The following is a 26,616-nucleotide window of genomic DNA, read 5'->3' as shown; positions in this document are numbered from 1 at the left end:
AGGCCTAGTAGATCCACTACAATAAATTAGACATTTAGCAGCGACATATAGTGGCGATCTTAGTGATTGCAACAAAAGATATACATTTAGCGGCGACTATACAGGTCCCTATAGAAAGTAATTTATTAGCAGCGACTTTTATTTGGTCGCTGTTGATTTGTGCAGCTAAGATGAAATTTTGCCTCCATAGTTTCCGTGGCGACTATTTAAAAGTCGCAACTAAAGGCGTATTGAAGCGATTTGGGTCGCTGCTAACTTATTATTTTATTTTAAAATAATAAAAATATATCCCTAATTGAATTAAAACATCAGCAGTCATAGAACATACAGGTTTCTCTTCTCTACAGATAAGTTCCTTTACTCTATTGAAGTGGATTTCTTCATTATTAGTCATTTTTCATCCTTATACAAGCTACCCATATGGGTGAAAAATGTCACGACCCAACAAGAGGGCCATGACAGGTACCCGGTACTAGCTATCGAGCACCCCTTATCATACTATCTATCACTCAACCAGTGCAATCATAGTTCCCAACAGACTTGCAGTGAAACGATCACTAAATATCTTCACAGAACATGCATATATCTTTGTTACACCCCGTAAGAGTCCGTGCTACTTGAATTAAGACAAGAATGAATGAGTTAAGAAAGTTCAAGGAAAGTTAATCGAGTTAGTAAGAATATCGTTATATATATGGTTGCCTTAGTATCCTGAGGTGACATGGTAACCTAAAGGATTTGAAATCGTGTTATGACTACGTATATGAGGTAATGTGACTGCCCTTTTAAAGTATTTGAGATTATTAGTAATGATATAGAAGATGGACAAAAGATATGAATATACTTTTGTGATTGGAGTTTCGTCGAAGCTTCGTAAGTTCTCTAGTTATGTTTAAGGTTATTGTGATTCTCCGGACCATTCAAGACACGTGTATGGATTGTTATGTATGTATATAATTATGGATTTGTATGTATAAGAGGTTACATGAGGGTTGGAAGAGGATTAGAAGTTAAACGAATCTAAACGAAATGAATCGGAACAACTTCAGTAAAATCTCGGACCAGATTTTTAGCCCATATTGTTGGAGGCATATCTCCTAGTATATGAGGAGTTTTAAGGTGTTTTAAAAGCCTAAAATGAAGTTTATCAAGTCTAGTTTCCAACTCAATAAAGCACTCATCCAAATGATATCGCGATAAGGAGATATGGACAATGCAAGTTGGGCTGGCGGGACAGCAAGTTGAGACCCGATCCAAGCATTTACATTCGGCCCATGAGTATATTTCGGCCCATGAGGCCCATTAACGTTAATATATATGGAAAATTCATTAGAGGGCTGGTCATTTGCATCTAGGAGCGTCCAAAACATTAGAGAGAGAGGGAGAGAACTTCTAGGCTAAGAAAGCCATTTTGATCAAAATCCGAGCCCCGAATCTCGAAGCTCATGAAGAGAGAAGCGTTGTGCGTCGCGTTGCCTTCAGTTTGAGCTAAAAATTAGCCAAAAAGAGGAGTGTTAATGTGGTTTATGCAATACTTAAGGTAATATTAAGGTCTCTTTTTCATTGTTAATAAGTTTATTTAGAGTTTTAACGGATCAGAACGGAGAAAATAGCATTATAAACTCGTTTGTTGTTTTGTTGAGATTTATGGATCGGGGGCTGTTTTAGTTGGATTAAATGGATGGAATCAGCTGAGTTATGATGTATAATAATGGTTGGTACTGTTGTTGATGTTGTTGATGATATTTTGGGGCTGTTTTGTATGATTTTCGTGTCGTTTTGTGATGATATTTTGGGGAAATTTTGTTTGGTATGATTTTTGTGGCTATTTTGTGATGATATTTTGGGGTTGTTTGGTATGATTTTCGTGGTTTGTGTGTGTTTTTGATATTGTTGTGATTATTTTGGGTTGTTGGTGAGTTGGGACGAGTAAGAAAAATAAGGAAAATGTTGCCGGATTTTCGTTAGATTGTTTGTTAGCTTACAATGAGTAGTAAAGAATGACTTTCATCTAATTGTGGCGTACTTATTGCCTTGTTATAGATTACAAACTTGGACAGTAGATTTTAGACGAATAGACGCGCTTCAAGGTATGTAAAGCTATCCCTTCCTTCTTTTTGGCATGAATTACATAAACGAGCGAATGATGAACATACATAATTCCAAAGAATTCTAGTTCTCAGTGGTACTTGACATGATAGTTGTCTTTGATTCTCCAGTGTTGGTTCATTCTAATTATTCTATTGAGTCTCAGATGATGATTTAATTTGTATATGGTTGCTCATGATATTCTACTCGTGCATGCTTTGTTAATATATCATTCACCGAATCCGGGCCGGGTATGTAATCGTGCACGAGTTCATTGCATTGTTCACCGAGTCCCTTCACTGGGGCCGGGTACGGTATATATATATGATTATTTCACCGAGACCCTCACTAGAGGGCCGGGTATGGTATATATGTATATGATTTCATTCATCGAGTCCCATAATGGGCCGGGTACGGTATATTATATAGATATGCATAACTCTCATCACATAAGGCACAGGTGCATTGGTATCTTTGATTATCATACTTGCCTCCTGCCATCTTTTTATTCGGTCATGATCTTCTTTATTGTATTTCATGCTTTATATACTCGGTACATTTATTGTACCGACCCCCTTTCTTCGGGGTGCGTTTCATGCCCGCGAAGTACATACACTCGGTTTGGTGATCCTCCACTAAGACTTTCGAATCACTTGTTTGGAGAGCTCCATTGTTCGAGCCTAAGTCATTTTGTACGTAAGATCCTTTGATATAGACTTATGCATATCCAGGGGTACGGCGGGGCCCTGTCCCGTCATATTTCACTATTATACTCTTAGAGGTCTGTAGACATGTGTGGGTTGTATATAGGTTTTGGTCAGCTATATCGATGTGGTTCGTTTTGAATATTCCCGTATATAGTGGCAGCCTTGTTGTCTTGCATATTATGTTATGTTTTGGTTAGCTGTGACTCCTCAGGAGACAGGTTCATTATGATATGTGACGTTATGAGTCTATAGCTTGCTTTTAAAAAATTCCATATTGTCCTCAGTTTCAGTCTGACTATATCTAACAGGTTCGTATACGAGTGTCTAGCTCGGGCACTAGTCATGGCTCATTGGGTTGGGTCGTGACATATACGTAAGCTCTCGAGGTGTCAAAAGTGATATACACAAATATACACTAAGGTGATCGTGGGATACCTATTACCCACACATATGTATCTACGAGCCTCTAACTAGAATACTGAATCTTAGGACGGGATAGGACACCGCCATGCCCCAAAATATGTACACAAAAGGATGTACCGACATGCGGCAACTCCGGAGTAGTGGAGTGCTTCTGCAAAGCTGCTGACAAGGCTCCTAAGGATCTATACCGTCACCCCGTCTACCTGTAGGCATGAACACAGTGTCCGCAAGAAAGGACGTCAATACGAGTAATGTACCGAGTATCTAAGGCATGAACAGTAATGTAATAAGACATATGGAATATAACATGAGTGTTATGTCCCGTATCGTTACATTGGGACATTATAAAGCTAAGTGCGGCAAGTTAAAGACAAAGCTGTTTTAAGGTTCCCGGTAAGGGTTTTCGCCTCCCGATTTCGTTTCTATGCACAAGTTGCTTATGGATTTCGTTTGGTATAAGAACATTATTGGAAAATAAGGATTAATTGGCCAAGATTGGATGACTAAGTGAGATTAAGGACTAAATTGCATCATTAGGGAGCTTAAGAGGCCGTGTGGGCCCCACCTTTGAAATGGCCAACTATTATTGGCTAAAAACTTGGGTGGGACACATGTCCACCTTGTGGACTGCATATATAAAGAGGGTTGCTGATTCATAATTCAATTAGAAGCTCATTTCAACATTACAAGTTAGAGAAATTAAGAGATAGAGAGGGAAGCTCTCGGCTACAAGCTGGCCGAGAGTGAGGTGCTCCATTTTGATCCAAAAAAAATTAGTTTTCCAAGAAAATTTACTCCTCATCAAGTGCATATGAACGTGTGGTAGTTGTTAGAAAGAAGCAAGGAGGTGTAGCATGTCAAAAACATTGAGGTTCGGCCAAGATTGAAGAACAAGATTGAAGGTAAGAATGATCATTATTCTTGTGTTGTATGATGATTTGAATGTATAATTTGTGGATGTTGTTGTTGGATTGTTATTGGATTGTTGTTGTGGTCGAAGTTGAGGTGATCCATGAGCTTAGGTGAAGCCATGTTTGGTCTTATTTTGCATGTATTGTGGGTGGATTGGACTTGCGATAATACATGTATATGAATGAGAATTTTAGAGTTTTGTATGTGGTTGTGTTGAAACCGTGTAGGGGACTGTTTTAGGAGAAGTTATGGACATTGTGTTATATTGTATGCATGTTGAAAATGTGAATTGAGGTGTTGAAGAAATGAATTATGTTGAAGGGTGTAGGCAGTCCAAAACCGTGGATTTGTTTTGGTACTAGAATGTAAATGTGTGTGTTGAATGTTGATTCTTGTTGCAAACGTTTAGTGAAAGTAAAGTGCAATGATTCAAGCTAAAACTGAAATGAATTGTGGGCTGTTGTAAAATGAAGATGATGTTGAAACAGTCCCAAGAACCATGAAAGCATTGTCATCAAACGTATTGTTGTTATTGTAAGTCGAAAGTTCGGAAAATTGCTTAGCGAGAATGAAAACGTTATGTGTGTTGTTTAGCCGTGTGTATGGCCCCTTTTTTGAAGGGTGTGTGGACTGTCCAAATTCCCTAAGTCATGTTAAACAAGTTTGGAATGATATAAGAAAAGAATGACTAGCAATGTGAGCTTGTAGCACTAGTTGGGTTGAATGCGAACGAAACATCGTCTAAATGTTTGAAAGGGATTGTGAGCGTTAGAGTGCGTATTAAAATCCTTTGTAGACTAACTGTAGCTTTTGATATCTTGATATAGGATAAGTGTTGTTGGGCAGCAAGTACAAGTTATTATACGACTAAACGCTAAAGGTACGTAAAGCCTACTCCTTCTTTCTTTTGGCATGTCCTAGACGTAGGTATGAAATGATATGAACCTTGGGTAAACTCTACTCTCTAGTTCCAAGCATAATTTGTGATTCTTTTATTCTCCGTAATGTTATTGTCACGAGCCTACTACATGATTGACTAATGAATGATGTATAGAAGTTCCTACTCTTAAAGAATTGCACGACTAGAGGCATACTTGACTTTCAAAAGCTACACTATGTTAAATGGATACGTGTACATGAAATACGAAATGTTTACGGTTGTAGATGGTTATGAGATTTAAAAGAATTGGACATGATTATTGTCCCGATGTCCGAGAGCCGATTTAGTTTACTATTCATTGAGTCTTAAAGATGTTTTACTTTTATGTGGTTGCTTATTACTCGCTCGTGCTACCGCAATATCCTTCACCGAGTCCGGGCCGGTGGTACGTTCTCGTGCTTATCTATTATATTATTCACCGAGTCCCTCACTAGAGGGCCGGGACACGTTATATATATATGATGATATGATGATATGATGATATGATGATATGGGGAGGCGGCCAGGATGGCATATGATTCCTTATTACCGAGTCCCTTATTAAAGGGCCAGGACACGTATATGTTTATGTTTATGAGAATATGATTTTAACTACCGAGTCCCTTTCTAAAGGGCCGGGACACGTTATATATATATATATATATGACTATGATATGATTTTTCTTACCGAGTCCCTTACTAAAGGGCCGGGACACGTTATATATGTTACATACAGAATGATTATGCAGCTTTGATTACAAAACACTATATTGACATTGATATGAGAACGACACAGATGAAATATGTTCAAAGGCAAGTTTTATGAAACTTTGTTTATTGCATCGAGTCCTATACACCTTGTCTCAGATATGACTCTAGTTACTAAGTTTCATGCTTTGCATACTCAGTACATATTCCGTACTGACCCCCTTTCTTCGGGGGGGGGGCCGCGTTTCATGCCCGCGGTACACACACGCTTCGGAGATCCGCCGGCCTAGGGTATCTACCCGGCTATTTCGAGTGCTCCTTTGTTCCGGAGCATAGTTTCGTGGTATAACCTTTTGATATGTACATATGTTATCGTTCAGGGTACGACGGGGCCCTGTCCCGTCATATGATGTCGTTGTCACTCTTAGAGGTCTGTGGTCACAAGTGTGGGTCTATGTATGGTTGTTTTGTTATATGGTTATGACGTGTGTCTGGGGCGCACCCATTTGTAGTGGGCGCCTTGTCGCTTGCGTAGCTATATATGTTTATCATGCGTTTGTGTATGAAGGTAGCCTTCTCGGCTTATGTTTTGTTGGGACGTTCCCTATATATATATATATGCCCTTGCCGGCTTTGGTGCGATATTGACTGTTATAGGCTGTAACTCTTCAGGAGATAGGCAGCTTCGACTTGCATATGTTTTGCCCTTATACTTATATCAGTTCGTTCATGCTAGCGATGTAGGATTATAGGTAACATGTGTATACGGATGCCAGGCTTGGGCATTAGTCACGGCCTATGGCGTTGGGTCGTGACAATGAGATAGGGGAATAACCTATACATCTGGATGCCTCTTAGGGAGGATACCATGCATGCTTAGCTTTCTTTGAAAAATGTTTCTTTTACATGTATACATAAAATAGAACATATGATAGTGCCGAGGAGCGTCGGCCCAATTCATATAACCATATACCCCGCGTTCGGGCATCCCGCGTTCGGGATGATGTCATATTACACTAACTGATCAGGTGGCCATGCGTCTATAGCGCCTCATCCTTTTTCCCATATCCCCCATATACATATACATATGTCATATACATATATCATATAAGCAGCATACAGGAGAGCCCAAAGAAAGTCATGTATCTATCGGAGTGACGTAAGGTCGGTAACCTCGGATTATATTATGGAATAATCATCATCGCTTTGTCTTACCTTGAAGGAGAAATTATTATAAGGTGAGACTATCGAAGAAGAATAACATCAGGAAAAAAAACATAGAATAAGGTCATAAATCTCATAAGGCGTCAATTCATATACTTGGAATCTTTAAAAATAGTCATCATCCATGAATAAAATTGAGAAATCAATAAATATCTCAACATTCTCATATTCACATTGAAACCATAAGCTTGGAACCTTTAAACATGAAATCGTTCTCATTATAGTCATCGTAGAAATATTCTCATCCTTGACATCATCGTTGTCATTACAAAAACATGTCCGTCGTTGTAGTCATAAAAGCTTACAAAATCATAAACCTCTGTTTTGGAAAATACATACATTTTGGAAAACATTTACGGGTTATCGGGAAATAAATCATGCCTTGGAATCATAGACTTTTAACTTTTGAAAACAAGGAAGATATGGAAACATTTATGAAGTCATAACATAGGAATCATGCCTTTGAAAGAAAGGGACGAGCCTTAACATACCTGCTCGACCTCCTATTGGCTACGTTTACCCGCCCGAGCTCGTAAATCTACATTCAATTCACACTAATGTTAGTCTCCTTATCACACATTTATCCTAAGTTTCAATTTAAACTATTTTATATTCTGTTGAAAATCGGGCAAAGATCTCCCCGTTTATGTGCCTAGCCCGAATTCTTAGTTCAACAACCAACAACAACAACAACAATAATACCAACATCAATAATATCATTTCCCATATCAAAGTGTTCCATAAAAACGACCACACGCTATTTTTCTAACTTCCATAACTAATTAACTCGCTATACAATCATTAAACCACTCTATCTTCGTAAATCAGCCGGTATTAACATAAATAGGAAGAGATCCATACCTTGTTCTTACTAAAACAGCAATATCTTCGGTGTTCTCCTAGAATCCAAACCAAAATCCGCCGCAAAACGACACTACAATCACAGTTGCGCGCTATCCGAACCTAAACTACACTCTGCCTCTTAAAATTCCATCAATTTTATGCTATCCTCACTCCTCAACTGTTTTCTAGAATTTTCTTGAGCAAATCTGATGAAAAAAAAAGGGGTTTTACCCTTTATATAAGGTTCAAATTCGGGTCGGGTCACTGTAGCAGTTTATTGTAGCAGTACTGTTACTGTAGCAGTACTATAGCACGCGTCTTTGCTTTATCAGCTGAACTTGTAACATCCATAATTCTCTACTCCGATGTCCTATAGATGAGCGGTTTATTACATTGGAAACTAGACTCGACGAACTTCATTTTAGGCTTTAGAAACACCTAAAAACTCCTAATATACTAGTAGATATACCCCTCCAAAGTTGACTAAAAATCTGCCCAAAATTTCCGCCAACTTTTTTTTTTTTCCAAATTTTTTCGACGAATTTATTTTCTTCGATTTGCTTGGTCCCGAAACCTTTGGGAACTTGCTTGACACTTGTTAAGAGTATTCATTAACCTTATAAGGGTTCCATGACCTCTCCGAGCTTACTTTAGTTTACTTACAACGCAAACGACGCGAAATTTTTTTCGAGGTGTAACATTCCTCCCCCCTTAGGAACATTCGTCCTCGAATGTTAAGTTCTTAGGGATTTCTACGAAAATTTCGCCAGAGTTTCCCCTATAATTGTACCACTATCATCCTGTCACAACAACCCAAAACATATAATCGCCTCACTGGGCTACAACATCAATATCCATACTGGCCACACACGACTAAGAAATCACTTTAGAGAAGCATTACATACCTGAAAGTGCTGATGGCCCTGTCTGCACGTCTTCTGGGGGTGGGAATAAATGCGGGTATCTAGATTTCATTCCTTCCTCGGCTTCCCAAGTCATTTCTTCTTTGTTATTATTCCTCCATGGGACTTTGACTGAAGCTACGTCCTTGGTTCTCATTCTTCAAACTTGTCTGTCTAGAATGGCAATGGGTACTTTTTTGTCACGACCCGTCTTGAGGGCCGCGACGAGCACCCGGTGCTAGCCCACCCGGGCACCCCTTATTCATACTTATACTTCACTTTCTAGGTGAGCCACATCATTACATCATACTTTTCGTTCGTCATCATTCTAAGATCATCGGGCAATAACATATTTATATCATCGCCAACATCTATGCTCATGCCCGTATACGGTACGCGCCGACAAGGCGAACAAAATAACATCCCAAATATGGCCGACAAGGCCGAACATATCTAACCATATACACAATGTCTACGAGCCTCTAAGAAGGGTACATCATATCATGTCATATGGGCGGGACGGGACCCGCCGTGCCCATGAATATATACACAAAAGAATATATATACCAAAAGTAACGACTCTCCGAATGAAATGGAGCTCGCTATGTAGTCCCGAGATAGTACGGCTATGGATCAAATCGTCTCCCCGGCCACTGCGGGCATGACGCGGCGTCCACAAACAAAAGGACGTCGGTACGAAGAATGTCGAGTATGTAAAGCATGATCGATATCAATATGGAAGCATAAAGGATAACATCCGAAATAATACGGGGAGATAATAGCATCATCATCATGGCACTTACACCTTTCCATAGGAACGTTCCATTTCTATTTCACACTCGTGTGCATACATTTGTATTCTTGCTCATTTACCTTTCTGTATCTACTTTCATGTTCGTATTCATTTCTCCTTTCATATTCATGCTCATATCATCTACATTGCGTATTTATAGCCCTTACTTGGCACTTACATAATCTTAACATAGTCGTACTCATAAAGATGTAATATACATAGCATAATCGTACTCATATAGATGTCATACATATAGTATTTATATAGCCTACCCGACCACGAAGGTTCGAGGTTTTACGTACCCGGCCCTACCAAGGCTCAGTGCACGGCCCTACCAAGGCTCGGGGTTATTATTGTTATTCGTACCCAAGCTGCCGGCGCGCGCGCGTCGTTATATAAGGATATACATGTTTACTATATTCTACCCGCCGTATAAGCTCGGGGTTCACAATAGCCTCTCGTGGGCATACATACATATACATATACATACTTATCATATTCTACCCGGCCATGTAAGCTCGGGGTTCACAATAGCCTCTCATAGGCACACATACATACTAGTTCATATCTATCTCTTACCCTCTTTACTATCGTCATTTATACATTCTATCCTTAGAGCATTACTCGTCGTATAAGAAACTTAGTACAATCGTATCACCGGGCATCATTGGCTTAATAGCTTCTCGAGCTAAGATCATTAGAAAGTATCATGAACTCATAAGAGATGAACAATTGGCCCAAGAACCATGCCTTATGAAAGAAGGGTTAGCCTTACATACCTCGTCGTGTAGCTATTCTATCGCTTGAGCGATCTTCTTCAAAGCTCACGTTCTACCTTCATTGAAGCGCATACTCGTATTAGATGATAGATAGCATTAGCATTCATGACTAATTCTAGAGAAAATCGGACAAAGCATCTCCTTTATTTATACGACTTTCCTCGTATTACATATCAACTCCCAACATCCATAATAACATTCATTTTATCATCATAATAGCTTCTAGTCATCTACATTACTCTTACTTCACAATTCTTTTCACTTTATCCATATCCATAGCCATAACTCGTCAATACGTTCATTCATATACAATGTCGTTTTCCATACTCCCAATATCATTTATAACATGATTATATTCATGAAGCATCAAGAATCATAACTCGTTCCAAACGTTTACTCAAAAGTGCTACTATTCACACATTCATGACCCATTACTTATTTTCTTTCGTAATTCGAGTGTTTCATCTTCCCAACACTTTATATAACATGGAAACATCATAAAACTTACCTTAGATGGTGTAGGATTGAACCTTGGTTGCATGAACCTCACTTGAGCCAAACCCTAGATTTTCCTTCACTTGGATTTCTTGCTTTTGATGAACTTTAATGGTTTTCCTTACTTTGATTCACTTGGTTTGATGATTAAGACCTTTGATCCCCTTTGTGTTCTTGTTCTTGGAACAAATATGGAACCCTAGAGCCTTTAGAGAGAAGTAGAGAGAGGTTGGAAATGAAATAATGAAGTTGGGAACTCATTTAAACACTTAAAACATTTCAGCCCGTCGGGTGTTCCACGGACGTTCCACGGTCCGTGGAACCAAGTTTTGTCCGTGGAGCTGGTCGTGGTTCATGACCAGCCAGCTGCTCTCTCTCGCTGGCAGTTCCACGGACCCATCCACGGTCCGTGGAATGCAATGCTGGCCGTGGATGTGGCCGTGGAACTCACAGTTCCACCAAGTTTGATCCCGTCGTCTCGTTTGATCTCCAATCCTTATGGAACCTTCTTAGCACTTGTTTATCACTTCCTTAGCAACCTAAGGGGCGTCATAACTCTTCCCCAACACATCATTAAGTTGTCATCGACTTACTACTCATAAAGCTTTTTCCGAACTTATCGCTTACATAGCCTTTTCTTGGCAACTTTCTTATCTAACATCGAATGTCTTTCGAATCTCATTTAGAATCATCAATTGCTATGTCTTACTTATTGAAACATCGTATACTTCATATTTCTCTTTAGCCTACTCACTCTCTGTGCATCAACGGAAAATTTTTCCGAGGTGTAACATTCTCTCCCCCTTAGGAACATTCGTCCTCGAATGTTAAGCACTCGGGGATTTTATAAAAATTTCGCCAGAGTTCCCCCTATAATATGGCACTACCGCCCGTCACAACAACCCATAATATCAATGCCACACAGGGCCATAACATAATAGCAATATAATTTGGCCACACACGACCCGAATACATAGAAGGAAAGCGTACATACCTTGTGATATTGACGTCTCATCTTGGCCCTCTTCTGGGGGCTGGAATAGGTGCGGATATTTGGATTTCATGCTCTCTTCCGCTTCCCATGTCATTTCTTCTCGATTATTATTTCTCCACAAAACTTTAACTGAGGCCACCTTTTTGTTTCTAAGCCTCCGTACTTGCCTATCTAGTATGGCAATGGGTTTTTCATCATAAGCTAACTTTTCTGTTACTTGAACATCATTTAATGGGACGATCCTAGTAGGATCTCCAATACATTTACGCAAACATCGAGACATGGAACACTGGATGAACTGACTCCAAATCAGGAGGTAAATCTAATTCGTAAGCTACTTGGCCTACTTTGCGCACAATTTCATAAGGCCCAATATACCGGGGACTAAGCTTCCCCTTTTTGCCAAATCTCATAACGCCTTTCATCGGCGACACTTTCAAGAACACCCAATCTTTGACTTGGAACTCTAGGTCCCTCCGACGATTATCCGCATAGGATTTTTGACGACTTTGGGCTGCTAACAGTCGATCTCGTATAAGCTTGACTTTCTCTATGGCTTGTTGGACCAAATTCGGCCCTATCAATTTAGCCTCTCCTGTCTCAAACCACCCAATCGGGGATCTACACTTTCGCCCATATAAGGCTTCATACGGTGCCATTTGAATGCTAGAATGATAGCTATTATTATAAGCAAATTCAATGAGCGGCAAATGATCATCCCAATTTCCTCCAAAATCTATCATACATGCTCGCAACATATCCTCGAGAGTACGGATAGTACGTTCAGCTTGTCCATCAGTCTGTGGATGAAATGCCGTGCTAAGGCTTACTTGAGTCCCTAAGCCCTCTTGGAAGGACTTCCAGAAATTTGCCGAAAATTGAGTACCTCTATCGGAGATAATAGATCGGAACACCATGAAGTCGCACTATCTCTTTAACATAGAGCTTTGCATAATCCTCTGCTACATACGTCGTTCTGACTGGCAAGAAATGAGCTGATTTGGTGAGTCTATCCACAATCACCCATGTGGAATCATACTTACGCCGAGAACGGGGTAAACCTGTGATAAAGTCCATGTTAATCACTTCCCATTTCCAAGTTGGAATTTCTATAGCCTGTAACAATCCGCCGGCTTTTGGTGCTCTATTTTCACTTGTTGACAATTGGGACATTGAGCTACAAATTCTGCTATATCTTTCTTCATCCCATTCCACCAATACATGGATTTAAGATCATTATACATCTTTGTCGCTCCGGGGTGGATAGAATAACGGGAACAATGAGCTTCTCTCAATATTTGGTGGCGCAATCCTGCCACATTCGGAACACATAACCTGCCTCGACATCGGAGAACTCCGTCTCCTGTAATCTCAAATGATGACTCCTCTTTCTGAGGGAGTGTATCTCTGTACCGCACTAACATGGGATCTTCGTATTGTCGCTCCTTCACTTCTACTACTAGCGACGAGACTGCTAAATTCTGAAGGGTAGTTCCCCTGCTACACCGAGTCCACTACTCGGACTCTAGGCTAGCTAGGCTTTGGAGCTCACAAGTCATTTCTCGTTTCTCTGATTTCACATCACATAAGCTTCCCATAGATCTGCGGCTAAGGGCGTCAGCCACCACATTTGCCTTTCCGGGGTGATATAGAATATCAACATCATAATCTTTTAACAATTCTAACCATCGTCGCTGTCGCAAATTCAACTCTTTTTGCTTGAAAATATACTGAAGGCTTTTGTGATGCGTGTAAATATCTACATGAACACCATATAAATAATGCCTCCATATCTTTAATGCATGGATCACGCACCAACTCAAGATCATGGGTGGGATAATTCTTTTCATGCTTTCTCAATTGCCTCGAGGCGTAAGCAATTACCTTGCCATCTTTGCATTAACACACAGCCTAACCCAACGCCTGAAGCATCACAATAAACTACATACCCTTCCAATCCCTCTGGAAGTGTTAGGCCGGCGCGAGAAGTCAATCTATCTTTTAGCTCTTGGAAACTACGTTCACAAGCATCCGTCCATTGAAACTTTCTTTGATTTACGAGTCAACTTGGTAAGTGGAGCAGAAATAGAAGAAAAACTTTCAACAAATCTCTGGTAATAACCTGCTACGCCCAGAAAGCTACGTACCTCCGTAGGAGTTGTAGGCCTTGGCCAAGTCTTTACGGCCTCAATCTTTTGGTTATCTACCCGAATTCCATCACCGACACAATGTGCCCAAGAAATGCCACCGAGTTCAACCGAACTCGCACTTAGAAAATTTCGCAAATAACTCTTGAGTACGAAGAACTCGAGGACGAAGACGCAAATGATCCGCATGTTCGCCTCGGATCTAGAATACACCAAAATGTCATCGATGAACACAATCACGAACAAATCTAGAAAGGGCACGAACACATCATTCATCAAATCCATAAACACGCCGGTGCATTAGTTAGCCCAAATGACATTACCGGAACTCGAAATGGCCATATCTTGTTCTGAAAGCTGTTTTGGGGATATCTTTCTCCCTAACTCTCACTTGATGATATCCGGATCTCAAATCTATCTTAGAAAACCATTGGGCACCTTGTAATTGATCAAATAAGTCATCAATCCTCGGAAGAGGATATTTATTCTTAATCGTCACCTTATTCAATTGCCGATAGTCAATGCACATCCTTAAAGAGCCATCTTTCTTTCGAACAAATAATACAGGTGCTCCCCACGGGGATGAGCTAGGCCTAATAAAGCCTTTATCGAGCAAATCTTTTCAATTGCTCTTTCAACTCTTTCGATTCTGCGGGAGCCATTCTATAGGGAGGGATAGATATAGGCTTAGTGTACGGCAACACATCAATAGCAAAGTCAATCTCCCGCTCGGGAGGAAGGCACTCCGGAAGCTCTTCCGGAATACATCCGGAAATTCATTCACTACGGGAGGCGAAAGGTCGGCGGTTCGGCTTCTACATCGTGAACTCGCACTAGATGATAAATGCAACCTTTTGTAATCATTTTCCTTGCCTTTAGATAGGAAATAAACCTACCCTTTGGTGACGCCGTATTTCCTTTCCATTCTAAAGCGGTTCTCCCGGAAATTGAAGCGAACTATTTTCATTCTACAATCGACATTGGCGTAGCAAGAAGCCAACCAATCCATGCCCATAATAACATCAAAGTCCACCATTTTTAATTCATGCAAGTCAATCATAGTACGGCGATCACAAATCACAATTACACAATTTCTATATACTCGGCTAGCTATTACCGATTCACCAACGGGTGTGGACACCTCAAAAGGCTTAATCGACTCGGTTTGATTCTAAACCGACCCGCAATATATGGAGTAACATATGACAATGTGGAGCGGGATCTATCAAAGCATATACATCATGAGAAAATACCGATAATATACCGTAACCACGTCGGGAGAAGACTCAAGATCTTGGCGTCCGACCAAAGCATAGATACGGTCGAGGACCGCTAGAACCGGGGGCTCTCCCCGCCTCTACCACGGCCGACCGGCGCGTGTGAACGGCCCCGCCGGCGTATAGATGTCGAAGATCCGGCCACCGACCCCGAAGGCCGGGTCCTACCTCGCCACTAACCGAGGGGCAATCTCGCATAATATGGCACGGTCGACCACATGAATAACAACCCTCTCGAACCCAATCGCACCGGCCCCAATGTAACTTCCCACCCGGGAGCATCGTGGTACGGGTGGCCTCGCCTGACCCGAATCACCTCTAAACTGAGATCCCGAAAAGCTCTGACTCGGCCCAGGATGAGTAGATCTATCGAATCTCTGGCCTGAATACCGTGGAGGCGCACTAGTCATAGAATAGCCCGAATGTCTAGAAGACTGCTGTCTGTGCCCACCTCTAGACTCGTTCATTGGACCCGAGGATCTGGCCCTCTTGTTATGCCCTCTATCATACTCGCTTCTTTGTTGTTGCAAGCTTTCTTCTAAATTTTGAGCGTGGGCTTGGATGCGTGCAATATCCATATTGTCTGGAAGGACGCGATCGACATCTATCCATCAAGTGTGGCCCTAGGCCTTTCACAAACCCGTATACTCGATCTCCCATATCCGCTACCATGGCCGAAGCATACCTAGCCAAGGAGTTAAAAGCGGAGGCTATACTCTAGAGCACTCATGCTCCCTTGTCTCAAATTTAGAAACTTATCGGCCCTAGCTCGCCGAACCTCCGGGGGCAAATAGTGTCGGAGAAACGCATCTACAAACTCTTGCCATACCGGGGGAGGTGCATTGGCCCCCCGTGAAGCCGTCCAAACCGTGTACCAACATATCGCAACATCCCTCAATCTATAGGACGCTAGCTCCACCGACTCGGTGTTTGAAGCATGCATCAACCGAAGCGTCCTCAACATACCATCAATGAAGTTCGAGGGTCCTCATCCGCTTTGATCCAAAGAATTCGGAGGGTTCAACCGATAAAATCACGGGCTCTTGCACTAACGCCCCTATCACCCCGACCGAACTTGACCCCTTAGTCCGGGCCGCAACCAACCGAGTCGCAAATTAATGGCCGCTTTTACATCTTGGCCGAAGCATCCGGTGGGGGAGCGGAGGTGCCGGAGCCGGGGCCGAGGCCCCCTCACGCTCCTCTAATGCAGCCCCGAATGGGAAGATTGAGATTGAGCCGCACTTTGGGACTCACTTTCTTCTACTACCGGTGGCGGTGCTCTTTCGACCCCGCTTTTCTCGTTTGTCTTGCCCTTTTGGGCTGCTGAAGCCTTTCTCTTTACAGGCATTTCTGAAATACACAACATATCGTTAAGAAACAAGAAGTTCTTACATCAAAGCTCTATCGCACGATTTCTTATGAAGAAAGAAGGTCATTCATTCCTAAAATGTCCGCAACTTCTTGTTTATAAGTGTGGCGCGCAACACACCCATAACCAAGACTCGCTAGACACGGCTCGTAGACACATCCTAGGACCGAACTCGCTCGATACCACTTCGTCACGACCCGACTTGAGGGCCGCGACGAGCACCGTGCTAGCCCACCCGGGCACCCCTTTTTCATACTTATACTTCACATTCTAGGTGAGCCACATCATTACATCATACTTTTCGTTCGTCATCATTCTAAGATCATCGGGCAATAACATATTTATATCATCAGCAACATCTATGCTCATATACAGGTACATGCGCCGACAAGGCGAACAAAATAACATCCCAAAATATAGGCGACAAGGCCGAACATATCTAACCATATACACAATGTCTACGAGCCTCTAAGAAGGGTACATCATATCATGTCATATGGGCGGGACAGACCCCGCCGTGCCCATGAATATATACACAAAAGAATATATATATACCAAAGGCTAACGACTCGAATGAAATGGAGCTCGCTATGTAGTCCCCGAGATAGTACGGCTATGGATCAAATCTGTCTCCCCGGCCACGCGCGGGCATGACGCGGCGTCCACAAACAAAAGGACGTCAGTACGAAGAATGTACTGAGTATGTAAAGCATGATCAATATCAATATGGAAGCATAAAGGATAACATCTGAAATAATACAGCTGGGAGATAATAGCATCATCATCATGGCACTTACCTGCTTTCCATAGGGACGTTCCATTTCTATTTCACACTCGTGTGCATACATTTGTATTCTTGCTCATTTACCTTTCTGTATCTACTTTCATGTTCGTATTCATTTCTCCTTTCATATTCATGCTCATATCATATACATTGCGTATTTATAGCCCTTACTTGGCACTTACATAATCTTAACATAGTCGTACTCATAAAGATGTAATATACATAGCATAATCGTACTCATATAGATGTCATACATATAGTATTTATATAGCCTACCCGACCACGAAGGTTCGAGGTTTTACGTACCCGGCCCTACCAAGGCTCAGTGTCTGGCCCTACCAAGGCTCAGGGTTATTATTGTTATTCGTACCCAACTGCAGTGGTGCGCGCGCGTCGTTATATAAGGATATACATGTTTACTATATTCTACCCGGCCCTATAAGCTCGGGGTTCACAATAGCCTCTCATGGGCATACATACATATACATATACATACTTATCATATTCTACCCGGCCATATAAGCTCGGGGTTCACAATAGCCTCTCATAGGCACACATACATACTAGTTCATATCTATCTCTTACCCTCTTTACTATCGTCATTTATACATTCTATCCTTAGAGCATTACTCGTCGTATAAGAAACTTAGTACAATCGTATCACTTGGGCATCATTGGCTTAATAGCTTCTCGAGCTAAGATCATTAGAAAGTATCATGAACTCATAAGAGATGAACAATTGGCCCAAGAACCATGCCTTATGAAAGAAGGGTTAGCCTTACATACCTCGTCGTGTAACTATTCTATCGCTTGAGCGATCTTCTTCAAAGCTCACGTTCTACCTTCATTGAAGTGCATACTCGTATTAGATGATAGATAGCATTAGCATTCATGACTAATTCTAGAGAAAATCGGACAGCATCTCCTTTATTTATACGACTTTCCTCGTATTACATATCAACTCCCAAACATCCATAATAACATTCATTTTATCATCATAATAGCTTCTAGTCATCTACATTACTCTTACTTCACAATTCTTTTCACTTTATCCATATCCATAGCCATAACTCGTCAATACGTTCATTCATATACAATGTCGTTTTCCATACTCCCAATATCATTTATAACATGATTATATTCATGAAGCATCAAGAATCATAACTCGTTCCAAACGTTTACTCAAAAGTGCTACTATTCACACATTCATGACCCATTACTTATTTTCTTTCGTAATTCGAGTGTTTCATCTTCCCAACACTTTATATAACATGGAAACATCATAAAACTTACCTTAGATGGTGTAGGATTGAACCTTGGTTGCATGAACCTCACTTGAGCCAAACCCTAGATTTTCCTTCACTTGGATTTCTTGCTTTTGATGAACTTTAATGGTTTTCCTTACTTTGATTCACTTGGTTTGATGATTAAGACCTTTGATCCCCTTTGTGTTCTTGTTCTTGGAACAAATATGGAACCCTAGAGCCTTTAGAGAGAAGTAGAGAGAGGTTGGAAATGAAATAATGAAGTTGGGAACTCATTTAAACACTTAAAACATTTCGGCCGTCGGGTGTTCCACGATTTGTTCCACGGTCCGTGGAACCAGAGTGCTGTCCGTGGAGCTGGTCGTGGTTCACGACCAGCCAGCGCTCTCTCTCTGGCAGTTCCACGGACCCATCCACGGTCCGTGGAATGCAATGCCGGCCGTGGATACGGTCGTGGAACTCACAGTTCCACCAAGTTTGATCCCGTCGTCTCGTTTGATCTCCAATCCTTATGGAACCTTCTTAGCACTTGTTTATCACTTCCTTAGCAACCTAAGGGGCGTCATAACTCTTCCCCAACACATCATTAAGTTGTCATCGACTTACTACTCATAAAGCTTTTCCGAACTTATCGCTTACATAGCCTTTTCTTGGCAACTTTCTTATCTAACATCGAATGTCTTTCGAATCTCATTTAGAATCATCAATTGCTATGTCTTACTTATTGAAACATCGTATACTTCATATTTCTTTAGCCCACTCGAGCCTACCTTCCTTACCAACTCTCATCACACCTTCCATTGGCGACCCTACCAGAATACCCAACTGTTAACTTTGAATTTTCAAATTCCAAACAATCTGATAATCCCCTATTCTTGTAAAACATTCATCCGAGCCATATGGACATTGGAGTGATTACTGGTACCATATGTAATTTCAATCCATATTAACTGATTACCCAAATTTTCTTCTTGGTTCTAACATACATGCTCATGATATATCTTGAACGTCAGAAAGGTGTGTTCTACTCACCCATTTATCTCAAGGCAGAAAGGTCCTCAAAGCAGGAAGGAATACTGGAGTAGTCTATATTCTTTAGGTTCCTCTGTGCATACATGCTACGCCGGAAATGTTTCATATCACCATCACACATATTTATGTCATCACTTTATCGTGTTCCTTTGAATACTTCGTTTTCATTTCAGTCCCTCTCATACGGTAACTCTACTTCCTTCTATCGACAAGATGTTACTAGGTTCTAGATTGAATACTTTTGCCTTTAAGGCTTCCTTGTACCGTTGTTTTCTAATTATTTTGTGATGCTGAGACTTCGTATCCACACAACTAGCTCACGGTGGCTCCTTCACCCAACTTTCCCCTTAGTCTAATCTACTTCGAATACCATCACGCTCAATCCTTCTTTGCTTCTTTATTTCTGGACTCCTCATTACACTCTTATCTTGAGTTTACACGTAATTTCTCCCTGGGTGCTCTTTTCAATCTCTACTTGTCATGCACAAACGATCGGTCATGCTTATTGTCAATCGTCCTTTCATTTAATCGACCTATTAGTGTAATGCCCCTTTTGAGGTGGTTTCTAGTTCTTTTCACCATATTCCCATCTCTTGACAAGGCCTACTTCTGATCCCATACTTGCTTATCTCTACCTTCCCCCTTAAGGTGTTGGTCCATCATCCTATATTTAGCGTCCCATTAGTTCCTCTTTTTTTTTTTTTCAAATGCATACTTTTAGCGAGTCCATAACTAGTCTTAGTTGTAACTATTCGCCGTCGGAATTTATCTGGGTGGTTGCACACATTTGTGATGAGTCACCTATTCTCGTAGACGTACAAATCCTGGATAGGCCTAAACTCTCATCAAATGGATCTTCATAGTTTCTTTACTATATATGTATATATTTTTCTCCAAGATCACCTTTCTCTATCATTCGCTTTGCTACACAAACACTCGGTCTTAGGCACAAGTCTTCCGAATTTACAATTTTATCCCTTCCATTCCTTTATTTCAACAAGAAGTTACAACTCCCATCTAATCGGATCGACACCTTGTTTTTTCCTTTCATTGTACCCTCATCCTTTTATCAAATGACTCCGTTCACGGGACAATAATCTAAACATATTTCGGTATCACCATTGGCCTCTTTTTTCTTTTCTTCTCTTTTCCCTCAAAACACCATCTTTTGATAAAGCGCAACTTAAGGTTCAACATCAATCCCTCTACACTCTTTTCATGATCCGTCACACCGCCATAGGAGTATTATACTCGCTATCCCAACGTACTAATAACGGGGGTAACACATAGTCCTTTTAAAAGTCTTTATATGGATGTCGTGTAAACTCGCTCCTTACACATAAGATACCTTACTTAACAAATGGTCCCATAATTCTCGTCATAAATCAATGGCCCACACCATTCGTACAGCATGATTCAAAACTTGAACTTCTTCGTAACTCCTTGTTACATCCTCCCTTAGCGTTAGAATATCCACAGGGTTTAATTCTCTTCCTCCCCGCCTTGTCGAGGTTCCGCTCTAGTAGACCTTCCTCCTACTTGGCTCGCTTCTACCCTTCCTTCTTTGTTTCCAATACTTCCTTCTCTCTTCTCTCTCTGCTTTCCGCTACACACGTCACTTATACCGAGCATTAACAACTCCTGTTGTATAATCGTTCGAGTAAATTTCTGGAGATATATATATATATATATATATACACATCTTAAACTATACCACAGAGCACAATTACGGTTACAAGATTAACCAGTTTTCAGGCAAAGAGCTTCTGTAAACACATCTCTCTTGATCCCTTTCCTCGAGGTATCACCGAGGTCAATAAGTCTAGCTCATAGGGGCAAAGCCTAGCCTAATAATCTGATTTGGTGTTACGTGCATCGGTCTATACATATATATATATATATCAAGTTCATTCCATAATTCGATCTTCCAAAACATAAAAGGGCTAACAAAATTCTTCTAACTTGCAACTTTTCCTCGATGCTTATCTCTTTAATTCGCCTTGGTAAAAGATTCTTCCTACCCCCAAAAACATCATTCTCCCTTCTCATGTTCCTTATTTCATCCTAACCTACTCATCATTCCCTTAACTTAATACATACTTGCTACATTTATCCCGCATTTAACTACTAGCTCCGTCCTTAATCACTCATTGCCGTCCTTTTCTTTCTCTTCGCCACAATCCTACCCACAGTTCCCACAATTTCCCTTAGACTCCCGGAGGAATTTTGGCCGAATTTCCTTTATAAACATAACAATCCCAAACCTGCATGCTCTTTCTAGGATTCCATTATTTTTTTTTTTCTACACATTACGTCAATCAGCTCCCTTAGTAAAGGTGTACTTACTCATAAATCATGATTCTGGCTATCACTAGGTCGCCAACAGGCATAGACATCTCAAATCGTTTGGTTTGGCGCAGGTTTCAACCCAATACGTTCAGCAATATAAGGAGCGATATATGACGACATAGAACCTGAATCAATCGATGCATATACATTATAAAGAGAATACCGATAATATACTCCGGGACAATATCGGACGATGTCGCTCGACTAGCACATAGGTATGATGCCGGGTCCACTCGAACGGGGTGTTCCTTCTCGGTCTCTATCACAACCTGCTGATATCTAAGGCCTTTACATCGGAGGGCGTACCAATGATGAAGAGCCAATTGCTATTCCCGTGGGCTGAACCCTACCTCTACCACGTCAAAATGGGCAGTCGCGCAGAAAATGACCCAAGCCGAGCACAGTATACAACAAACCTCTAAGCCCACGCGCACGACCCCGTACGTAGTCTACTTTCGCACCGAGGGCATCGTGGTACGTATGGTCTTATCCGACCGAATTCACCTCTATACAGTGGAACCCAAAACCCGCAGACCCGACCCGATCCGAGATAAGCGGGTCAGGAAACCTGCAGGTACACTGTTGTCGAACGAGCCGGGTACTTACCGAACCGCCGCTTCGAGGCACTTCCGAACCCACGGTCAAACCTTCGAAGACCTGGTCCTCCTCCCGTGACCCCCTATCACCAGACCCACACCCCCGAGCTTAAGCGCGCCACACGAGCCGCAAAAGGACGGCCTCGTCTCATCTCCCCGGCTTCGAAGCATCGTGCAGGGAACCGGGGTGCCGGAGCCGGGAGGGAGACCCCTCGCTCCCTAACATAAAGCGGAGCGTGAGCAAGACGAGAGGGAGCCCTCATTACGGGATTCACCCTCTTCAATATTTATCGGTGACTCTCGGTCACCGCCTTTCTCATCGCCATTTTGCCTTCTCGGGCGCTCGTTGCTTTCCTCTTCTCAGGCATCGCTGAAAACGTAACACTCGATTAGGAAGAAGGAAATCCTCTTATTATAGCTCTACCGCACGATCTATAAGGAAGAAAGATGGTCATGGTTCCTAAATGCCCCGCAGCCTCTTGTGTATAAGTGTGGCGCGCTTCATACCCATAAACAAGATCCTACTGGACACGGCTCGTAGACACACCCTAGGACAGAACAACTCTGATACTACTTTTGTCACGACCCAACAAGAGGGCCATGACAGGTACCCGGTACTAGCTACCAAGCACCCCTTATCATACTATCTATCACTCAACCGGTGCAATCATAGTTCCCAACCGTTCGTTGAAATGGTCACTAAATATCTTCACAGAACATGCATATATACATAAGCTCTCGGCGTGTCAAAAGTGATATACAAAAATATACACTAAGGTGATCAGCGGGATACCTATTACCCACACATATGTATCTACGAGCCTCTAATTGGAATACGAATATTAGGACGGGACAGACCCCGACATGCCCCAAAATATGTACACAAAAGGATGTACCGACACGCGCGGTAACTCCGGAGTAAGGAGTGCTTCGCAAAGCCGCCGACAAGGCTCCTAATGATCCGTACCGTCACTCCCGTCTACCCGTAGGTGATTTAACACGCGTCCGTAAAAAGGACGTCGCACGAGTAATGTACCGAGTATGTAAGGCATGAAAGAATGTAATAAGACATATGGAATATAACATGAGATAGAGAATAACCCGTACATCCGGATGCCTCTTGTGCGTATACCATGCATGCTTAGCTTTCTTTGAAAAACGTTTCTTTTACATGTATACATAAAATAGAACATATGATAGTGCCGAGGAACGTCGGCCCGATTCATGTAACCATATACCTCGCGTCCGGGATGATGTCATATTACACCAACTGATCAGGTGGCCATGCGTCTATAGCGCCTCGCCCTTTTTCCCATATTTCCCATATACGTATACATATGTCATATACATATATCATATAAGGAAGACGGCAGAGAGCCCAAAGAAAGTCATGTATCTATCGTAGTGACGTAAGGTCGGTAACCTCCGATTATATTATGGAATAATCATCATCGCTTTGTCTCACCTTGAAGGAGCAATTATTATAAGGTGAGACTATCGATGAAGAATAACATCAGGAAAAAAAAACATAGAATAAGGTCATAAATCTCATAAGGCGTCAATTCATATACTTGGAATCTTTAAAAATAGTCATCATCCATGAATAAAATTAAGAAATCAATAAATAGCTCAACATTCTCATATTCACATTGAAACCATAAGCTTGGAAACTTTAAACATGAAATCGTTCTCATCATAGTCATCGTAGAAATATTCTCATCCTTGACATCATCGTTGTCATTACAAAAACATGTCCGTCGTTGTAGTCATAAAAGCTTACAAAATCATAAACCTCTGTTTTGGAAAATACATACATTTTGGAAAACATTTACGGGTTATCGGGAAATAAATCATGCCTTGAATCATAGACTTTTAACTTTTGAAAACAAGGAAGATATGGAAACATTTATGAAGTCATAACATAGGAATCATGCCTTTGAAAGAAAGGGACGAGCCTTAACATACCTGCTCGACCTCCTATTGGCTACGTTTACCCGCCCGAGCTCGTAAATCTACATTCGAGAGAATTCACACTAATGTTAGTCTCCTTATCACACACTTATCCTAAGTTTCAATTTAAACTATTTTATATTCTGTCGAAATCGGGCAGCATCTCCCCTGTTTATGTGCCTAGCCCGAATTCTTAGTTCAACAACCAACAACAACAACAACAATAATACCAACATCAATAATATCATTTCCCATATCAAAGTGTTCCATAAAACAGCCCACATGCTATTTTTCTAACTTCCATAACTAATTAACTCGCTATAGAATCATTAAACCACTCTATCTTCGTAAATCAGCCGGTATTAACATAAATAGAAAGAGATCCATACCTTGTTCTTACTAAAACAGCAATATCTTCGGTGTTCTCCTAGAATCCAAATCAAAATCCGCCGCAAAACGACACTACAATCACAGTTGCGCGCTATCCGAACCTAAACTACACTTCGCCTCTTAAAATTCCCTCAATTTTATGCTATCCTCACCCCTCAACTGTTTTCCGTAATTTTCTTGAGCAAATCGATGAAAAAAGGGTTTTTACCCTTTATATAAGGTTCAAATTCGGGGGATCACCGTAGCAATCTTTTAGAAAGGTCGGCTCGATCAGTAAAGCTATCAGAAGACGCGTTTCTCTTTGTGTTACCGAACTTGTAACATCCATAATTCTCTACTCCGATGTCCTATTGATGAGCGGTTTATTGCGTTGGAAACTAGACTCGACGAACTTAATTTTAGGCTTTTGAAACACCTAAAAACTCTAAATATACTAGGAGATATATCTTTCCAAAGTTGACTAAAAATCTGCCCAAAATTCTGTCAACTTTTTTTTTTCAAATTTTTCGACGAATTTATTTTGTTCGATTTCTTTGGTCTCGTAACCTCAAGCACTGCTTGACACTTGTTAAGAGTATTAATTAACCTTATAAGGGTTTCATGACCTCTCCAAGCTTACATTAGTTTACTTACGACGCAAACGACGCGAAATTTTTTTGGAGCTGTAACAAAAAAGATTGGAAGGTCCTGAAAATCCCAAATCTAAGAATTAAAACTCTATCTCTCTATTTATGTTGCTCCCTTTCTCAGCTAGATCAGATTTTTCTCAAAATACCTCAAATCACAAGAATTAACTCTCAGTTTCTCAATTCTTAATTAATGGAACAACTTTGCTGCTCTGTTTCTTTGCTTCCAGTTAGTGACCCAAAAGCTCAAATCAGGTATATGTTCAAATCCCCAATCCTTTCCTTTTTCTCGTGGGTTATATGAAAGAAAGTTTGAGATTTCTTGTGATTTTCCAAACACAACAAGTATTATAGTAAAAAATTAATTTGGGTATTGTTTGTAACGATTCATAAAGAATTTTTTTCAACATGCAATTAGCCATAATTAATTTTCAGAGAATTTTCACAGTTGTATTCTGATAGATTCTGATATTTCATCTCTAATTTCTCTGAACCATTTGAGAACCTATAGGACTACAAAGAATTTCGCATAGAAGAGTCATCCAGAGCTTATTTGGTGTTGTTATTGTGGATTCGATCTTGACAGAACTCTCTGTTATTTCTTTTTTTGGGTAAGTTCAAGTTTCTTCTTGAAGACCTTTCTGGTGTTATTGTGATTGCATGTCGATAGTCCATTATTTTTATTTTTTGTTCGTATGTGGTTATACTATTGAAGTTAACTGTGTATTAAAGTATAGACATTCATTTGGGTTGCCAACAGGAACAAGCCTGTCCATCATAAAAAAAAAAGTACCTTTTTCATCGACAAAATTGGGAATTTGGTAGTTAAAAAAATACATGGATATTTACTCTGGTCATCTAATGTTACTGTCGAAACCAGAATATCTACAACTTGTATCCTTGACAATGACAATCTTGTCATCCGTAACAATGATAGGGAAGCCGTAAGGTTAAATTTTGCCTTGTGTGAGAGCTTCTTGCATCTAACAGATACCTTTTTGCCTAGAATGAGAGATTTCACGAAAAGACAAGTGAAAGAGCGTA

General features: G+C 40.9%; 1 long non-coding RNA gene across 1 annotated transcript; it reads left to right on the top strand.

The window, feature by feature from the left end:
* Positions 1-344: 344 nt before the first annotated feature.
* Positions 345-26,616, top strand: LOC132054487 (uncharacterized). Its single transcript, XR_009414308.1, has 3 exons — positions 345-433; positions 25,623-25,827; positions 26,084-26,616. It is a non-coding gene; the product is annotated as an uncharacterized LOC132054487 (long non-coding RNA).

Source organism: Lycium ferocissimum, chromosome 1 (assembly GCF_029784015.1).
Source record: "Lycium ferocissimum isolate CSIRO_LF1 chromosome 1, AGI_CSIRO_Lferr_CH_V1, whole genome shotgun sequence".
Classification (NCBI taxonomy): domain Eukaryota; kingdom Viridiplantae; phylum Streptophyta; class Magnoliopsida; order Solanales; family Solanaceae; genus Lycium; species Lycium ferocissimum.
This window is presented reverse-complemented; position numbering and strand designations above follow the sequence as displayed.